Source organism: Phascolarctos cinereus, unplaced genomic scaffold, assembly GCF_003287225.1.
Source record: "Phascolarctos cinereus isolate Bilbo 61053 unplaced genomic scaffold, phaCin_HiC Scaffold_1;HRSCAF=81, whole genome shotgun sequence".
NCBI classification, from domain to species: domain Eukaryota; kingdom Metazoa; phylum Chordata; class Mammalia; order Diprotodontia; family Phascolarctidae; genus Phascolarctos; species Phascolarctos cinereus.
This window is the reverse complement of record NW_027555514.1, coordinates 98,047,984-98,066,638: the sequence shown is the minus strand read 5'-3', so window position 1 is coordinate 98,066,638 and position 18,655 is coordinate 98,047,984. Positions and strand designations below refer to the sequence as shown.

Below are 18,655 nucleotides of genomic sequence, written 5' to 3'. Positions count from 1 at the left end.
AACAAGATATGAACAGGATAAATTGGACACGATCAGATAGGAGAAGGTATCAATATTAAGGGGAGATTAGGAAAGGCTTTTTATAGAAGATGGTACTTTGTCAAAGCAAAAAAACTAGAAACAAGTGGGTACCTATTGATTGGGAATACCTAAGCAAATCATGGCATGTGACTATAATGTAATGTTATTGTGCAATAAGAAAAATGTATTTTAAGAAATATCAACTAATACAAAGAAAAGAGGAACAAGACAGTAATATACATAATGACCACAATAATGTAAAGGAAAACAATACTAAAAGACATTAAAATTCAGATTAACTAATGAGCAATCTTGATTCAAAGGGGCTAATGTTGAAAAATAATTCCTTGCTCTTAGTAGAAAAATGGTGTCTTATACATACAGAATTCTGCATATATTGTCAAACATGGTCATTTTGTTCATTTGTTTTCATTAACTGTAGTTTTGTTTTTTGTTATGAGAGTATTTTGTAGGGGCAAAGGTGGAAAGAGTATTGGAAAGTTATAGTCCTTTTAAAAAACAAACAATATCAGTAAAAAATTTTTTGTATAAAAAAATCTTTATTTGATTTCTGGAAGTCTCTTATTTTTTTGGCCTTTGGAGCAATTGCTTTCTGGCCTGGTGCTTTCTGAGCAGGTCCCTTTTGAGCTGGTCTCTTCTTAGCTGGCAACTTCTGGCCTGGGGCTGCCTTCCAGCCCTCAGCTTTTTTAGAGGGGATCTTCTTGGCAGAGACCTTTGAGGCAAGTGCCCTCTGAGCAGCTCCCTTCTTAGGAGACCCCTTCTGGGTAAATGCCTCCTGAAGTTTCTTCACTTTGTGTTTGATAATTCTGTTTCTCATTTTCTTGGCCTTCATGACTTTATAACAGTCAAAATCTGTCATCTTGACTTTCCTTTCTGTGGCTTCAATCTTCTCCACCCATCTTGTAGATTTCCATTTTGTACTGATCTTTTCTTTCTCACAAACAACCTGGACATACTTCTGAGGAGCACTTGTGTGGGAACTTGAGAATGAAGTGATTCAGTTGCATACATTTCAATGGCACAGACTGCCTCCTCACACCACTGCATGGGCCACCAAGCAAACCCTGTTCTGATCAGTGATATCTACAATAGCTACCAGCTCGCTGGCATATGGCCCATGGAATATATGCCACCTGGAATATATGTGGAAATATATGCCACCTGACCAGTTTTCACACAGCAGTGAATACCAAGTTGGCAGGGCTGAGAAGGAAGGGCATGAAGAGCTTAACATATTTTTTTAAAAACAAAATACATTCTATAGAAGATTACATCTTTACAATTGTACAAGTAACTGCAAGTTGTAGAGAATATAAAGTCCTACTGTACTTTTTTTTTTTACTATTTAAAGGCATTTGATTTGGTAGAACAAAATGCATTCTCAAATGCTTTCCCTCAACAAGGTATGTTCCATGCATATATTATGATTAGAAAGATTTCGTGATAAACTCAATAATACATAATTTTGTTCAATGGCCTTCTGATTACTAATATTAATTGTGGCATAAAACAGAGAAATTGATTATTAATGTCAAGCAAGACACAAAACAGAAAGCTGAATGCTTGCCAAAGATTTTTGTCATTCTCAAAGAACATACCCAGATAGTGAGATCTTCCAGATGTTCCTTTTTGAAGACTGAATTGTGTTCCCCCGAAACACTACAAGGCCACCTGAGGGAGAACTATTCACGCAAGAAAAACCAAGTGGTTGAAGAATGTTGGCCGTCCGGTTAAATGGATGGCCCATGGATCTAGTTTGTTTACACACACACACACACCCTTGTGTATACATGCATATATGTATGTACATGTATATACACACACATGTGTATACATGTAGAATACATGATAGATACTAAAAACAACAATGATTATATATGATAAATATTATAAACACACAATGAACTGGGCCCACAATGAGAGCTGGTTGATTTACATTTGGGAAAATGCATAGTAGTTTCACTGACTCCAAGCTTCTTGAAAACAAGAATCCATATATTTTTTAAACACCAATCAATGAGTAAACATTTATCAAGCACCTACTATGTGTTAGTACATTTACATTGTGCATTTACACTGAGTTGGATTTGTTTTTAAAATAGGATTGTAGAGATATGTAGAAGGATGGAAAGAATCAGATAGTAAAGAGACTATTCAAACAAAAATTCAGACTTGATCCCCAGAAGGTAAGACTTCATATGCAGAACGCCTCTTAATGGAACCACATGACCAAACAGGAAGTAGTTCCAAGGAATTGCAAGGGATAAGAACCATTATGTGAATGAACCAAAATAAACCTTGCCCTTTAAAGCTGCCATGAAACAAATGGATCATGCAGGTCCATAGGAAAGGGGTACTCCCTAGTGCTTTCCCTTGGTGAGGGTGGTGGTGGTGGTTATGTGTACTATAAAGGGTAGAACTGTAAGTAAGGAGGACTGTATGGACTTTAAGTGTTTTTTTCTTTTTTGCAGTATGGGGTAGGGGCAGATGATCCACTCAAGAATGGCAGCCTAATGGACTTCAGAAAAACCTGGAAAGACATGCATGGACTGATGCTGAGTGAAGTGAGCAGAACCAGACGAACATTGTACACAGTAACAGCCATGTTGTACAATGACTAACTTTGATAGACTTAGCCCTTCTCAACAATGCAAGGATCTAAGACATCTCCAAAAGTCTCATGATGGAAAATGCTATCCACATCCAAAGAAAGAACTATGCAGTTTGAATGCAGATCAAAGCATATTATTTGCTATTTTTTTCTTCTCTTTTGTTTTGTTTCCTCTTTCTGGTGGTTCCTCCTATTGGTTCTAATTCTTCCTTACAACATGACTAATGTGAAAATATGCTTAATAGAAATGTTTATATAGAGCCTATATCAGATTGCACACCATGTTGAGGAGGGTGATAGGGAGGGAGGAGGAGAAAAATTTAAAATTCAAAGGCATATGGAAGTGATTGTTGAAAACCAAAAATAAATTAATAAAAAAAAAAGAGGAAAAAAAAAGAATGGCAGCCTAATAGAGAGGGAAAGAGAGTCATTTTGTGGGTTCATGGGTATTTCTGTAGATCTTTTGTGTGCTGTGTTTTCAGTCAGTTGAAATACAACCTGTCCTATAATCAATGTGTTGTTATCTGAATGTTTGCAAGGGCATTAAATGCCCATTTCTCTTTTTTCGTCCATTAGGTCAAATTCTGTTGTTCCCAGAGGAAAAGCTTTGCATGAGGGTCTAAGCCAGAAAGAATATGATTGGTGAGAAACCCCCAAGACTGAATCCAGATCCTGTGAACATAATGCTTCAGTTCTTAACCATACAAGTTAAACATATATGGTAGAAACAGGGAATGGAAAAAGTCACATGACTGTGTCTTAATAATAACAATATAAAAAAAATCCGTGTGATTGGCTTTTCCCAATCACAAAAATAGTAACTTTCTATACTACTTAGAAGAAAAAGAAAGAAGCCTCCCTCTACTCTACTGCAACAGATATCTTTGACTGCTTGTTGCTAGGCTGAGGATTGCTTGCAATTTAAATACAGTGGCAATTTTCTTGGCAGTTGAGTTGCCTGTAGGAGCTTAAACTTTTACAAGCTGTGTTCTTGTATAGACTGCCTTCTTTTATAGAGTTTACAGTTATAAATCCAAGCTTAGAGCACTTCTGGTGTAGGTTTTTGAAGAAAGATTTAAAGAGGTTTCATCACCATCTCTGTGGGGAAGGGAGAAGATATTTATATTTTTTGATCTGTGTTGGGTTTCAGATGGTTCAGAAAGGACTGGGTCCTTTAAGAAACCAGTTGGTAAGAGGTGTAATAAGTCAATTAGAAATAACCTGGGAGTAGTGTGGAATGTAGGTGATGAAAAAAAATGAATAAAAATCTATTTTAAAAATGAACTTGCTGGCAGGATACACAGTTACTACATTATGGGTATACACTATAAATAAATTCAGAACTGCTTAGAGGAAAAAGGAGAAGACAGAAAGAAACTAAAGAACTTCCATTCTTTGGAGAACTATGGAAAGTGATTAGCCTCATAGAGCTTAATAAAGCAACCTTTTTTTTTTTAAAGCACACATTTAGAAAGCGTTGTAAGATTTGTAAAGTACTCTCATCAAGACAATCCTGTGAAATTTCAGCACAGCAGCATTTCCTTGGTAGTATGAGTATTATTGTCTCTACTTTTCACATGGGGAACCTGAGGTGCTGAGTTTCAGTGACTTGCCCGTGGTCACACAACTAATTAATGCCTGAGATAAGATTCAAATCCAGGTGTTCTAACCCCATGTCCAGCATGTCTATTGTACAGTCACATTGCCCTTCAGTTTATGAGTTATTTGAGACTTTTATGCTAAGAATGAATAGCTGAAAAGGAAGCAATTATTACCTGTAGTCTAAATACCATCTTTTAATCCAAAACAAATGGGGACACAAGCTATGAAAATGGCCTTTAACAGCATGGTGGTGGGAAGAAAAATAAACTAACCAGTACTTAAAGAAACAAAAGCTGGTAAGTTAGAGATAAAAAGGCCCAATGTCATTAGCAGGATTTTAATTTCTTTCATGGTATTGTACTTCTTTTTCAATATTTTAAAATATTTAATTGCTGTATTTTGAACACTGAGTAGCCAAAACCCACTGACTCTCAGTTAGCTAGTCTTTTGATGTGAGCCTGTCCAAGGTTAGCTAAGCTGGTCCGTGGAGAACATACATCCAGTCTTTCTTCAAGCCCATTTCCATCTTGGTAGGACCTAGCAGGCACTATGTTCTGGTGGCTTAGCTTACAAGCCTTGAAGGGTACTTCTGTGCTATGATGATACACCAGAAGAGGATGTTAGTAGAACTCCATTCTTCTATCAGAATACTTCATAGTTTTTATTAGCAACAATAACTAATACTTATATCATTTTTTAAGGTTTGGAAAATGCTATGCATATATTATCTCATTTCATCCTCACAACCCTAGAAGGGAGATACTATTCTAATTCTCATTTTACTGATGAAGAAATGGAGGCAGATAGAAGTTAACAGAAGTGTTTGTTTGAGGCAAGATTTGAGCTCATCCTCCTGAATCCAAGTACAGCATTCTATCTACGATGCTGCTTAGCATATTAAAAAAAATTAAAGTGATATGAACTATGTTTTGTTGTAAATGAATATGTGTTTGTGCATGCACAATTTCAGAGCATGTGAGTAGTGAATGATCTATTCCTGCTATTCTCAGTTTTCTGTGCCTGAGATCAGTCTAACTTGCTGTGTCTATCCTACCCTAATTAGGCATCACTAATCATTTGGTAGCAGTTATCAAAGGGGAGGCATAGTACCATAGAGGAATTAAAAAACCTCTCTTGGACTTGCCTTGAAATCCCAACCTCTTTTAAAGTGACAGAAATGTCACAGTTCCCATTAAGCAAGATGCACTTAACATTTGCTCAAGGGTGATATCTATCAACTGTGAACATCTCCTTATCTTCAACCTTGCCAAGTGCCAGCATAAATCAGTAGTTGCTGTATACATTCATGCCATCTCTGGGACTTCTTATTAAGTTCATAGTTTTCGCACACACATCTTTCATTGCTATAGTCACTTAATTCAATTAACCCAATCGATGCCTAATGCAATCTAACATTCTCGTTCCTCCATCATCAGAGCCTATTTTTGCTTATTCGGAGTTGTCTCCTATTCCTCTGGAACTTGACTACTAAAACTAAGCTGAACATTGAGTAATTGTAATGATGAATCTTGCCCCACAGAAAAGATAAGTAAGCACCTCCCTCTGTTTAATTGAAAGGGTTTTTTTTTTTTTTAAGGGCCAGAGGAATCATGTGGGGGAGAAACGACAGTATGTCCAGAAATAACTAGATAAAAAGACAAAAGGCATTAGTGAAACTTCTTTTAAAAAATAAAATGAGCCATTGGTTTACTTATAACTTCAAAATGATAGCAGGTATTCCAGGCTGAGAGAGTGGGTTTCCTTAGGAATCTCTCAGCATATTATTCTGAATCAAACTGAATGAATACTGCAGAAGACTTGCTCCATGCCATTGGTTATAATGTAACCTGTAGCACTGCCTTTAGACGTGTCTCTCTTGATTCTCTGAATCAATAGCTTTCTAGATGCCCATCCAAAGTCTAAGATGCTGGTAATATATCAAGAGGTAGATATTCATTCAGGAAATGTCATAAAATACATATTATGTGAAGATAATATCATTACAATTATCTAGGAATGGGGAGATATGAGCTATCTGGCTATAGCAGAATTACTCAGGGGATTTATATAGATTTTTAAAAAAGTCAATGTTTATTGATAGATTTGATTTTATATCAAATGTATTTCCCAATTTCTTCCTCTGTCCTCCCTTTCCAGAAAATAACCCTTAGAAAATAGAATTAAGAGTGAGGAAAAAGAAAAAAAAAAGGTCAACATAATGAACCAATATATGGGGGAAAAAAATCTAACATTCTATACAGTATTCTTCATCCATATTCTCCCACATCTGCAAAGATGTTGGGGAGATGCCTTCTCATATCTCTTATTTGGGGCCAAGCTCAGTCCTTATATTTCACAGAATTGCTTTTCAGTTGTTATTTTATTGTTACTCTTTCCATTTACATTTCTGTAGTCACTGTGTATTTATAATTAAGTGCAGATCAGAAAAATATAAAAATAAGTTTAGTTCTGAGCTACAGTTGGACTTTATCATACTGATTCCCATTTCTATGCTTTTTCTTAAATGGTTCTCATCCTTCACCATTGTTATAACTTCCCATTAAGAATTTTTGCAAGTATGTTTTTTTCCTTGTGCATACATCTATTATATTGGGCATTGTTTTTCCCCTAATGGGGTTGTACCCCCATTAGGATCCATTGAAACAAACAAAACGAAAGATTGGTACATAACAAGAAATTTCTCTCTTCAAAAAACAGTAATAAATCCCTTAAATGTCAACAAAGTATTAAAAATTGATTAAATGTAGGATACATTTTTAGTAAAACACAGAAATTCAAGAATTTGTGACAATTCATGTTAGACTAAGCTGAAGTTTGCCTGTATACCGTCTGTAAAGAAAATAATTAAACAAATTAATGGTGTAAACATGACTGTATGGGCCCATAATTAGCTTATTAAATTAGAAAAGATTTTAGCATATGAATTACCTTATCAGAAAGGCATACTATTACTTATAAGTGAGATGTTGTTTTTTTAAAACTGGTCCAGTGTGCCTACTTTGAACTATTTTGTTCGAAGTTAGTTAGATTTTCTATATGTACTTGAGAATAGCACAACTCCATTTCTTTTTTTTTTAAATCATAAAAATCACACTTTTTACGAATTCAGACTGTCTCACCCTTACCCCCCAATTATATCAAATCAGTGAGGTTTGACTAGTCTGGGATTCTGTATTCCCAATTAAGACTAATAAAAAGGGAGAATACATGCAGAATAATGCAGAGACTGCAAAGCCAAGTTAAGTTGTATAAGGATTGCTGATAACGTAAGAACACAAATAGATTTCCACGCCCTGGTTTAAAGGAACACACTTTGAAGTACAATTGAACTACATCCCTTGTACCAAAAAAGTGAGCTGAGATCTATCAAAAGTCATTATGAAAAGTTTTAAATATCCTTCTTTAGAAAAGATGTGAGCTAATAAAAGAGAATGTAGAGTAAATTAAAATGGGGAGGTTTTCAGTGGCCAAATCAACAGAATTGTTGGGATTGAAGGGAGCCTGGGAAACAAAAATCACCAGGACTTGGTGACTAGAGGATGTGATGAGAAGGAGCAATGGGGAGGGAGAAGGAGGTAAGGTTGTATTACAGCATGGTAAAAACATTCTTTAGTTTATTCAGAAAAATCAGGAGGAGGAACTTATTGAGGGTTAGACATGACAGGATTATAGATTTTTTTTTCTTTTTGGTAAGGCAATTGGAGTTAAAAATGACTTGTCCAGGTTCACACAGCAAGTCAGGGTCAATTGTCTGAGGCCAGGTTTGAACTCAGGTCCTCCTGACTCCAAGGCTAGAGCTCTATCCACTGCATTACCTAGCTGCCCCTATAGGATTTTTTAAAAAGTTTTTCTCCAATCAACAAGCATTTACTTTCTCTCTCTTTCACAACTTTGGAGAAAGAAAATCAAAACCTCTTAACAAATATGTGTAGTCAAACAACAAATTCCCGTATTGGCCATGTTCAAAAATGTGTCTCATTCTGAGGATTTAGTCCATCCCTTCTCTATCAGGAGGGTAGCATTTTCATCATTAGTTCTTTGGCATTACGGCTGAGGATCACAGCATTTTTGGGTTGTAGAGTCTTTCAAGGTCATTCAATCCAGCTTCTCCATTTTAGAGATGAGGATTCTAAGGCCCAGAGAGTTTAAATGACTTGCCCAAGGTCACGGGGAGTAAGAGAACTAAGAAGACTTTCACTTTTGGATTTGTTGAGTCTGAGGCAGCCAGGACATACGTGTGAGATGTTTAGCAGCCAAATGGAAATGTGGGAAGACGTCAGAATGAGGCATAGAGATTTGTAGGTCATCTAGCATGGAAGTCACAGCTGAGGTTGCAGTGATGGGATGGAGTAAAAGACCCAGAGGAAAGAATGTAGAAAGCAAAGAGCAGAGAGCCTACACAGAATATTGAGGAAGGATCATAGTTAGGATGCGACAGTAAGAAGAGCTAGTGAAAGAGATAGAAAAGTAGCCATCAGAAACATAACAGGAAAACCCAGAAAGAGCAATGTAAAGGAAATTGGGAGAGGAAAGAATATCAACGGCCAACAGTGTTAAGTGACGCTGCCAGAAGATGACAACTAAGGAAAGATAAATCACCGGATTATATACACCGATAACTTTTGAGAATCCTGCTTCAGTAGGTTGCCCAGATCGGGACTTAGACTTCAGGGGATGAGGCAGCTCATTCTTAGCTGATGAAGTAGAATTACCTTAGGCATAATTCTCTGCTGGGCTCCAAAGGTCTTCGGCTTTCTTGAGTCCATAGCCCATAGTTTTCTCTGCCATGAAGGGTCATGATCTCTGCAGTGGCCTTTCTTTGGGTGACTATCGCATTCTCAGTGTGTCTCTCTTCACCCAATGCAGAAACTTGCATTGCCATTATCTCTTCAGTAGACACTACTGCTAGCTCTGGTGGGCACTACTACCAATGCCACAGATGCCACCTTGCTGGCTTCTGAGATCAGTAGAACCTGACAAAGTCTGGACAATTCCATTTTAGAATACCTCTCCACCTAAGATTTTGAAAGAGCAAACACAAAGAGACTGAGGTTTCGATGTATTCACAGATATGTAGTGGCTAGGTGGGAGATAGGGAAGTCATCCTTCCTCCACCTGGGTCTCAGACTAAAGTAGTCCTAATGCTTGGAAGCAGAAAAGTGAGACAGAGTGAGATAGACAGACACAGAAAGACAGACATAAAGACATATGTATAGACATTCAGAGAGACAGACAGACAAAGAGACAAGACACAAAAAGACAAAGAGAGACATGCATACATACACAGAGCTAGACAATGAGACAGAAAGATACAGAGATAAGTGGGTCACCTCTTTTTTAGGTACACTGACTTTTGGCTCACCAACATTGGATTTTTCAGTTCTTCTGCGGAGCACTCCATCCGCTGTGTCACCTAGCTGCTGTTGGCCAGTGTTTATCGAACTATTTTGAGCACAGAATACTTTGAGACTTGAAATATGGGCTCATGGTTTGTCAAGACCCATAAATGCTATTCTGGAGGTAAGTGCTACTTTTAGGATGAAGGCAGGGAATTGGAATAAGAGAATTGAATCATTCATCTGCATTAGTGTGGTGAGATTCCACACCAGTGACTCAGTCAAAAAGCCACATCCAAGGACTTAGAAGGCCACATGTGGCATTGAGGCCGAGGCTGCACTTCCCAACTCCTGGATGACTATGCTAAGTGATTTACAAATATCTCATACGATCCTCACAACAACCCCGGAAGGTAGAGGTTATCATTCTCAACCCCATTTTACAGTTGAGGAAAGAGAAGTATACAGAGATTATGTGACTTACCCAAGGTCATAGAGCTGTTAAGTGCATGTGGCCGAATTTGCCTCAGTTTCCATATATGTAAAATGAGCTGGAGAAGGAAATGTCTTTCTAACTCTAGGTCCATTACTTTCTTCACTAATCCACCTAACAAATGCTTCTTCAGGGAATCATCCCTGGGGAAATGATGGGATGTACAGTGGAGAAAAACAAGGGTCATTTGTGTTTCTGAACTCTAAGTATCTTAGGTTGAATAATTTTCTTTCTCCCCCCCTTTTTTTTGCTTAAACTTAGGGGAAAAAATTTAAACATATGCAATTCTCCAGCAAGTTTCCTAAATTAGCTGCTCATTAATAATTTTGATTGTGATATTCTAAAAATGAGTTCTAATTCACAATCACTCTTTTCCTTGGAGAAGTACTTAAAAACTTTCACAATGGGCAATTTAGGAAGAAAAGAATCAATTTTGAGAATTACAAGACAGGGGAAACTTGAGGCTCTTATCCTAGGGAGTTCCCATAAAGTTCTGCAATTCACACTTCAGACCCTAAACAATTCCCACCCAGTTTTTCCTAAAATGCATCTTCAGGAATAAGCCTGACTATAACATTTAGGAGAGTCATTCAATGGTAACCTGGAGAGTTATTCAGCAGTAACCAAGAGAATCATTAATAACATTTGTTTCAGGGCAGGGCCTAAGGCAACATGTGAAAGAGGTAAAATTACCCAACCTTTTTTCTTGTGCTATTTACTCCTCTTCTAATCTACCCAGTACCCCATAGCCCTGTCTGCTGAGGGACTGAGGTTGCTATACTTACTCCTTACCCCATTAAAACTTATTATCCTGTATTCATATATTCACTTAATAAATCTTTATTGCACACCTAGTATGTGCAAAGCTGTGCTAGGCACTATGTGGGCCAATAAAATATAATCTTTGCTTTATGGAACTTAAAGTAAAATTAGAAACAATATGAAATTTCCAAAACCATAATAAACTAATAATTTGATAAACTACCTGCTGTGAACGGGAGGAAGCTAGAAGATACCTCTCGATTCCATTTCAGGAACCATACTCACAGTTAGTTTCTAGGAGTAAAGGCTGGATTTGCAGTCAGAGTGCCCAAGTTCAGGTCCCTATTCTGACACATAGGAGCTGTGAGCCCTTGAGTTAGTCACTTGAAGAATATTTTGTGCTGGGCTTGTTTCTCCACTTGTAAAATTGGGGTAATGATGCCTTCCTTACTCAAGGTAGTAATAAAGACTTTAATTGACTTATTCCAAGTATTTTCTTTTTTGTGCTACAAGTCACCGCTGACGGTAATAGGGAAAGGGAGAGAAACCCCCCCCCCCACCTCCCTACTCCTTTGGCTAGAAGTCCAAAGAAGAGAAGATTCCGGGGGAAAAAAAATCGCAAGGAATAAGGGTCTAAAAAGAAGGTCAAATTTGTTTGTCCTCAGTTCCTCTTACAAGTCAGAGAGGGAAAGCTTCTTCTAACCCTTCCCCCCATCCCACTACACGCACATACTCTTGTTTAACACCGTCTTTGAGACAGCTTCCCTTCATTAGGGATCAAAACAATTAGCAGTTCAATGAGTCATTCCAGCCGGGAATTGGGGTGTACCATCTATCAACCACGGCTAGTTCATGAGTCCACCTGCATGAGAGGTGCCAATCTTTATGTGAACAAAGAACCTTACTCTCCAATCCCATTCAGTGAATGGGGTAGGGTCTCAGAGCAATCCCAGGTCTCCTGATCACTGCTACATCCTCCTCCTTCCCCCCAGTAATCAACAATCTGTGTCTTAGAGAACTAACAAGAAAACAACAGACACTCTCTCTCTCTCTCTCTCTCTCTCTCTCTCTCTCTCTCTCTCTCTCTCTCTCTCTCTCTCTCTCTCTCTCTCGTAGGGGTGGGGAAGGGAGGGGTGAGGAGGGAAGACCACATACCTGTCAGATATAATGGCTGGATCAGCGGCCTTTGATTAAATGCTTTCCTTTGTTAAAAGCTATTTATATCATGATATGGAGCAGAATATATCTTGGCTATCTCCTTCAAACTCTGAGATGGGGAGAGGGAGTACAGGAAGGGGAAAGAGGAGGTGTAACTCTGGGCTCTTAATAACACAAGGGGCAGGGATGGAAGGGCCAGAAAAGATGGGAGTTGGGGTAGGGAGAGTAGGGGTAATGGAAAGAGTCAATTTAAAAGTTTATGGATTTTAAGAAATACAACTTTTTTATGGACCAGTAAAAATTTGCCATGGACCAGAAGTTAGGAACCATCGGTATGAATTAGAACACCTCTAAGTTATCTTTCAGCTCAAAATGAATGATTCTATTATAGTAGGGACCATTCTCTCCTGCTACCTCCCTGTATCCCCTATGGAGCATGCTCAGTCACCATTCCTGGTTCCAGGTGACCATTTGTAGGGGCCTGCTTCCAGTCAGGTATGACTTAGGGCTAAAAAATTTGGTCGATTAATGGGCGATCACAACATGTCCATAGCACGTATCTAGGTAAGCTGTAGACTGGGTTTGGGCTGTCTCTTTTGTATTTCCTTCTCTGTTTAAGTGACCAAAGAGGAACCTAAAGCTGAATGTGTACAGAGGGTCAGCCTTTAATAGAAAAGGTCTAAAGGTCCTGAGACCAATGAGAAGAGTAATTGGTTGTGGCAGAGGCAAGAGAAATTTTTATATGCCCTAAAAAAAAAGAAAAAGAAAAAGGGCCAAACCTTGTACAGTACCTAGTGGAGGTAAAACAAAATACCTACTTAATAGTCTTGTAAAATTGCTTTGTTTTCTAATCTGGTTTAAATATTAATCTTAAATTATTAAATTTTGTTGTAACTATTCTGTCAATTCATGCTATGGTTTTTTTATGCTTAGCATTCCTTTTTATGTGTAGGAATAAATTACCTAATTCATACTGTACATTAAACACTTCTTTCACTTTCCTTTTTTTGGGGAACCCTGTAGACTGGTGATCCATAATCTAATGCGTTATAATTAAAAAGCACCCTGAGGTCACCAGGAAATTTAATGAACCAATGAATCTGAGAAGAGGGAAAATCCTCTTACCAGAAGCCAGGCTCCCCTGGACTAGGGAGGAGAAAGGGAAGAAAATAAGAATTTATATAGCAGCTATGATCATTGGAATTGTATTAAGTGCTTTTTTACAACTATTATCTCATTTGATCCTCACAACAAACCGGGGGAGGAGGTGCTATTATTATTCCCATTTTTTAGTTGAGGAAACTGAGGCAAACAGAGGTTGAGTTACCTAGGGTCACACAGCTAGTAAGCGTCTGAGGTCAGATTTGAATTCAAATCTGCCTAATTGATTCCACTTTGCCACCCTCTGCCTCTGAATAAACCCACTCCAAACCTCATGGCTGAGTACAGGATAGAGAAGGGTCAGTGTGAATGCTCTCTGTCTCTGTCTCTCTCTGTCTCTGTCTCTTTCTCTGTGTGTCTCTGTCTCTGTCTCTCTCAGTCTCTCTCTCTCTCTCTCTCTCTCTCTCTCTCTCTCTCTCTCTCTCTCAGTCTCTCTCTCTCTCTCTCTCTCTCTCTCTCTCTCTCTCTCTCTCTCTCTCTCTCTCTCACTTCTCTGCCATTGTACAGGCCAATCACCATGCTGAGAAAGTTCTCTCATTTCCCCTTTGTGTCTTGGAACCTCTAGTCAGGATGCTGTTGTTGCTACGGTTCTGAATAGAGTAACTGGAGATTAGGCCCCATCCACTTCCACAATTTCTGGATTCTACTTCTGCCTCCCAGTGGACCAGAACAGATTCTAGCCTTATCTAATCTTTCCCCTATCCCACTGGAAGTTGGTTACATCCTTGTTGTCATCTTGGCAGGTCCCAGTCAGAGGCTGGAAATCTTTCACGTCTCAGGCCTCCTGCATGCCTCTACCACCCTTCACTTCCTGTCACTCCCCTCCCCCTGTTTCTTACTTTGGCTCACAGTTCTAGGCATGACTCCCTGGCACGTCTACCTATGTACTGGCCTATGGCATCTGTCTTTGTTCCCAGCTGCTTCTCTGACAGCCAGGGCCAAGAACCTATTGGCTTCATTGAACGGAGCTTGGGATAGCATTGCTCCCCACCCCAAGCTTTACGGAGCTTGGTCTGGCTTCTGCCTCCCTCATGTATCCTCTCTGTTTATTTTCAAGTCATCGTAGAAGATGGGCTTATTGGCGATTCTCTTCAGCCTTTCTTTTCATCATTCTATTCATCATTCATCTTTTTTTTTTTTTTAAGATCTTGCTGAGGTGTTTGCGGGAGAGTATGACTCCTGTAGAGCCTTTCATATCCCCGTCTTAACTAGAAGTACCGGACTCAACAAGATTCACTGGGTAAGATCTTATTATGCAGTCCTATGTGCCAATCACTGTTAGGATCCAGAATTTGAAGACAAAAATTGAACAGTTCTTGCCTTCAGAAGCATTCATTCTTTTTAGGAGAAGAAATAGCATGGATATAGCTAAGTAAATGCAAACCATAAAAAAATGCAAACTAATTGGGGGAGGAGAGGAGAGTGCTAGCAACTGCAGGGTCAGGAGAGGCCTCTTCTTAATGCTTGATCTGAAGCTTGAAGGAAGCTGGAGATTCTAAGAGGCTAAGGGGGAAAGGGAGCATTTTAGAGTCATAAAGGTACAGGTCCTGTTAACAACCTCTGGGCCATAGGGATTTCTGCCAGTATTCCATGGAAATCACACCCTTCCGTTGTAGGGCTTTTTGATTTGATAGAATTTTTTAAACCCCAGGCCAGCATAAAATATCAGTCTTCTCCTGTTGCTTGTTGCATGGCTTTGCTTCCCCTCCCCCCCAACATATAGAAGTGAGTTCATAGAATGATCACCAGACTGCAGAGCTTGCCAATTAAAGCCCACACTGCAGTGTGATAAAAAAGAACAGTTTATCGTAATCACAGATATACAGTACATAACATAGCAATTTGCTTCTTCAAAGCTAATTACAAAAGTTGTTTGAAAATAATCAGGACCTTATTCAGCAGATCAAGGGAGAAAACAGCTGTATAAATGCCAGCTACTACAGCAACAGAATGTAAGTGGAGTGAAAAAGAAATGGGAAAAAATAGGTTAGTTAAAAGTTCAAACACAAAAGTCCAAAATATAGGAATTGAATTCCCCATAGCTCTCTTCCAGGGCTCTAATGAGTACCCAAGGACATAATGTTCCAGATTTTTAATAAAATATTGAAAGATACTTTTGACATGACATTGAAAGCTTTCTGTGTTTGAATCCTGTGATGCTGAGGGCCTACTTAACTAATTGCTTCTAACCTCCCCAGAGCTCTTCCACGCTCACCAAAAATCACTCTTGCATGTTTGAAGTAAGATGTTATTTTTTTCTTTTCTCAGAGAAGTGGCTTAAAATACTATCAAACAAGGCAAATGACCATTTAAGACCCAACAATCTTATTAAAAAAAAGAAATCTGTTTTCTTGACAGAATCTTAGTAAACTAGATTTAGCATGTAATTGGACATATTTGATGAGTAAGATGATAGAGTGGACTTAGCATAGCTCCAGGTTTAAAGTTAGAAGTCTTGGGTTTGAAGGCCAGTCTTGGATTTATTGTCTCTGGGTGTCAATTTCCTCATCTGTAAATTGAAGGACTAGAAAGGGGAATGGGTTATCTCCCCTGAGGAGGGGTTTCCTCCCTGATGGAGGTCTTTGAAGAATGACAGGATAACTGCTTGCTAGGTATCTTGCAGAGAGGATTCTCGTTCAGGTCCTAGGGGTAGACGAGATGGCTTTTGAAGCCTCTCCCAACTCAGATTCAGGGAACTCTCACAATCACTATTTCAGGGCCCTGCTCAAGGGCTATGGTCTTCCTGAAGCTCCTATTGCCCTAGCTGTTAGTACTCTCTCCTTCAAATTATCTTGTATTAATTCTTCTTTTCATGTATTGTATTTCTTCTCACCTTCTCTCCTCCAATAGAGTGTGAGCTTTTTGATGACAAAGAATAATTTATCCTTTTCTTTTTTAATTTTTGTATCCCTGGCTCCTAGCCATGTGGCTGGTGCTTAAGAGTTTGAATGGAAAAATATTTAAATGAACTTCTGATTTCTTCATTTTGGGTGTTCCCTCCACGGTGTGATAATCACAATCAATGCATATTTGCTTGCATTATCCACATGACCCATTTATCATCTTCTTCTTCTCCTCCTCCTCCTCCCTCTCCTCCTTCTCCTCCTCTTCCTTCTCCTTCTTCTTCCAGTCGGGGTTGAGTGACTTGCCCAGGGACAGTAGCTAGTAAATGTAAATGTCTGAGGTCTGAGTCAGGTACCACCTAGCTGCCCCCACATTCATCTTATTTTTGTGTTTCTTTGATGATATCTTTTATCCTGCTTCTGTTATGTAATTTCTGATGAATATATTTTTTAGGGGGCTTTTTGGCGATGCAACTGGGGTTAAGTGACTAGCCCAGGGTCATACAACTAGTAAGTGTCAAGTGTCAGAGGCCAGATTTGACCAGGATTTTCCTCAAGTAAAGGTCTGACCATGTCACCTTTCTACTCCACTGGCTCCCAACTGCTTCTAGAATACATACAAAATGTTTGGCATTCAAAGCCCTTTATAACCTAACTCTGTCTTACCTTTCCAGTCTTCTTATACTTTATTTCTCTCTCTCTCTATTTGATCCAGTAACTGTGGCCTCTTTGGGGTTTTATGAAAAAGAGGCTCTGGGCATTTTCTCTGGCTCTCCCCCATGCCTGGAATGGTCTTTGTCCTCATCTGTACCTCCTGGCTTCCTTCAAGCCCCATCTAAAATCCTTCCTTTTATGAGAAGCCTTTCTCAATCCCTTGTTATTCTAGTGCCTCCCCTCTGTTGATTATGTCCTATTTATCCTGTATATAACTTGTTTATATGTCATTGTTTGCTCATTGCCTGCCTCATAAGACTGTGGACTCCTTGAGGGCAGGGTCTGTCTTTTATCTCTCTTTGCATTCCCAGAATTTAGCATAGTGCCTGGCACCTATCATTAATAAATGGTTATTGACTGATATACTAGTGGAAGAACTCTATTGGTTGAATTAAAAAAATAAAATGAGAGGGTTAGACTAAGACTAAGTCCTTCAAACTTCAAAATCCTTTATTGCCATTTATAACTCTTGGGCAATGGATCCATTACGTATAGAGTGACTTCATTCTTGGTCAGCACTGAATATAGCCTAGAAAAGGTTGTTCTTGTTGTTATTCTTTTGCCTTGACTTAGGGATCAGCTTGATCTTAGAGGGTAATTTAATCATCTTATCTTACCATGAGATCAGACTCAATGTTATTATCTCCTCAAGGAATAACCACAATTTCAAAAGCAAGAAAGTGAGAAGGGGGCTAACGATTTAGAACATGTATCTTCCAGAATTAAGTGCAGGAGAGACACAACTGTTGGAGGGTGGTGGACTTCTCAAACGGATTGCATTATGTTGCTGGTCATAGATTTCAGATACGCAGTGAGGATTTCTTGATTTATGGCTGTCTTTGATCAACCATAGAGTTAGTAAGTTCCTGTATTCACGTAAATGTTCCTGTTGTTAAAAGAAATTATTTTCTAAACAAGGAGCAGTCATTGCAGCAACAGAAAAATAAGGTTATTTGTTGAGTTAGAAGAACCCAGTGGAGTTACACGTGTGTGTGTGTGTGTGTGTGTGTGTGTGTGTGTGTGCACATATCCATCCATCCATATATCCTTATATACATGTATGTGTGACATGCACATATTCATAGATCTCGTTTAAATAATCTACGCCAAGCATTCTTTCTTTCACTTTCGCAATAGTTCCCTTTACCCTTCTAATCAATCCCATCCAGGCCTAATTAAATTGGGGATGGGGGATAACTATATTTTTTTTATCCTTTACATAGCCTGTAACATTAGTTTCATTTACTTGTCAGCATGGATGGGACATCCTTATAAATAGCAGGAAACAATATAATGGTCAGTTATTTCCATGCAGAGTAATTCCTTTTTTCCTAATCTTCATTTTGCAATGTTTATAGTATTGATCAGGTGTGAATATACTGGTTGATTGGTTAGGCATTAAAGAGAATGTCATTATGATGCTGGGTTTTTTAATATGACTTTTAATAAAATATAGTATTTTTGGATCCAGAAGATTTTTTTTATCTAACTCAGGGATTGTGTGTGTGTGTGTGTGTGTGTGTGTGTGTGTGTGTGTGTGTGCACGCTGTGTGCCTTTATGGATTCTTCTGAATGATGTTTTTAAATGCATAAAATAAAATACATAAAATTACAAAAGGAACTGATTATCCTAAAATACAGTTGTTGAATACTAAAAAAAAAATTCATAGACCCCAGGTTAAGAACTCCTGAGCCTCACTTATATCATCAAATTGTTTTATTTCAGAATATTAATTCAATGTACTACTTGTGGGACCTTAAGCAATTCATTTAATTTCTCTGGGCTTCAATTATCTTATTTATAAAATGAGGGGATTGGATTAGGTGAAGTCTGAGGTCTATTCTCTCTCTTAATCTCTTGACTTCAATAGTTAATACTTTTTATATCATTTGTACCAAAAATATCATTTTT

The 18,655-nt window shown here is 38.4% G+C and overlaps 1 pseudogene; it reads right to left on the bottom strand.

The window, feature by feature from the left end:
- Window positions 1-550: 550 nt before the first annotated feature.
- On the bottom strand, window positions 551-1,789 carry LOC110216221 (uncharacterized; annotated as a pseudogene).
- Between the last annotated feature and the right edge of the window lie 16,866 nt (window positions 1,790-18,655).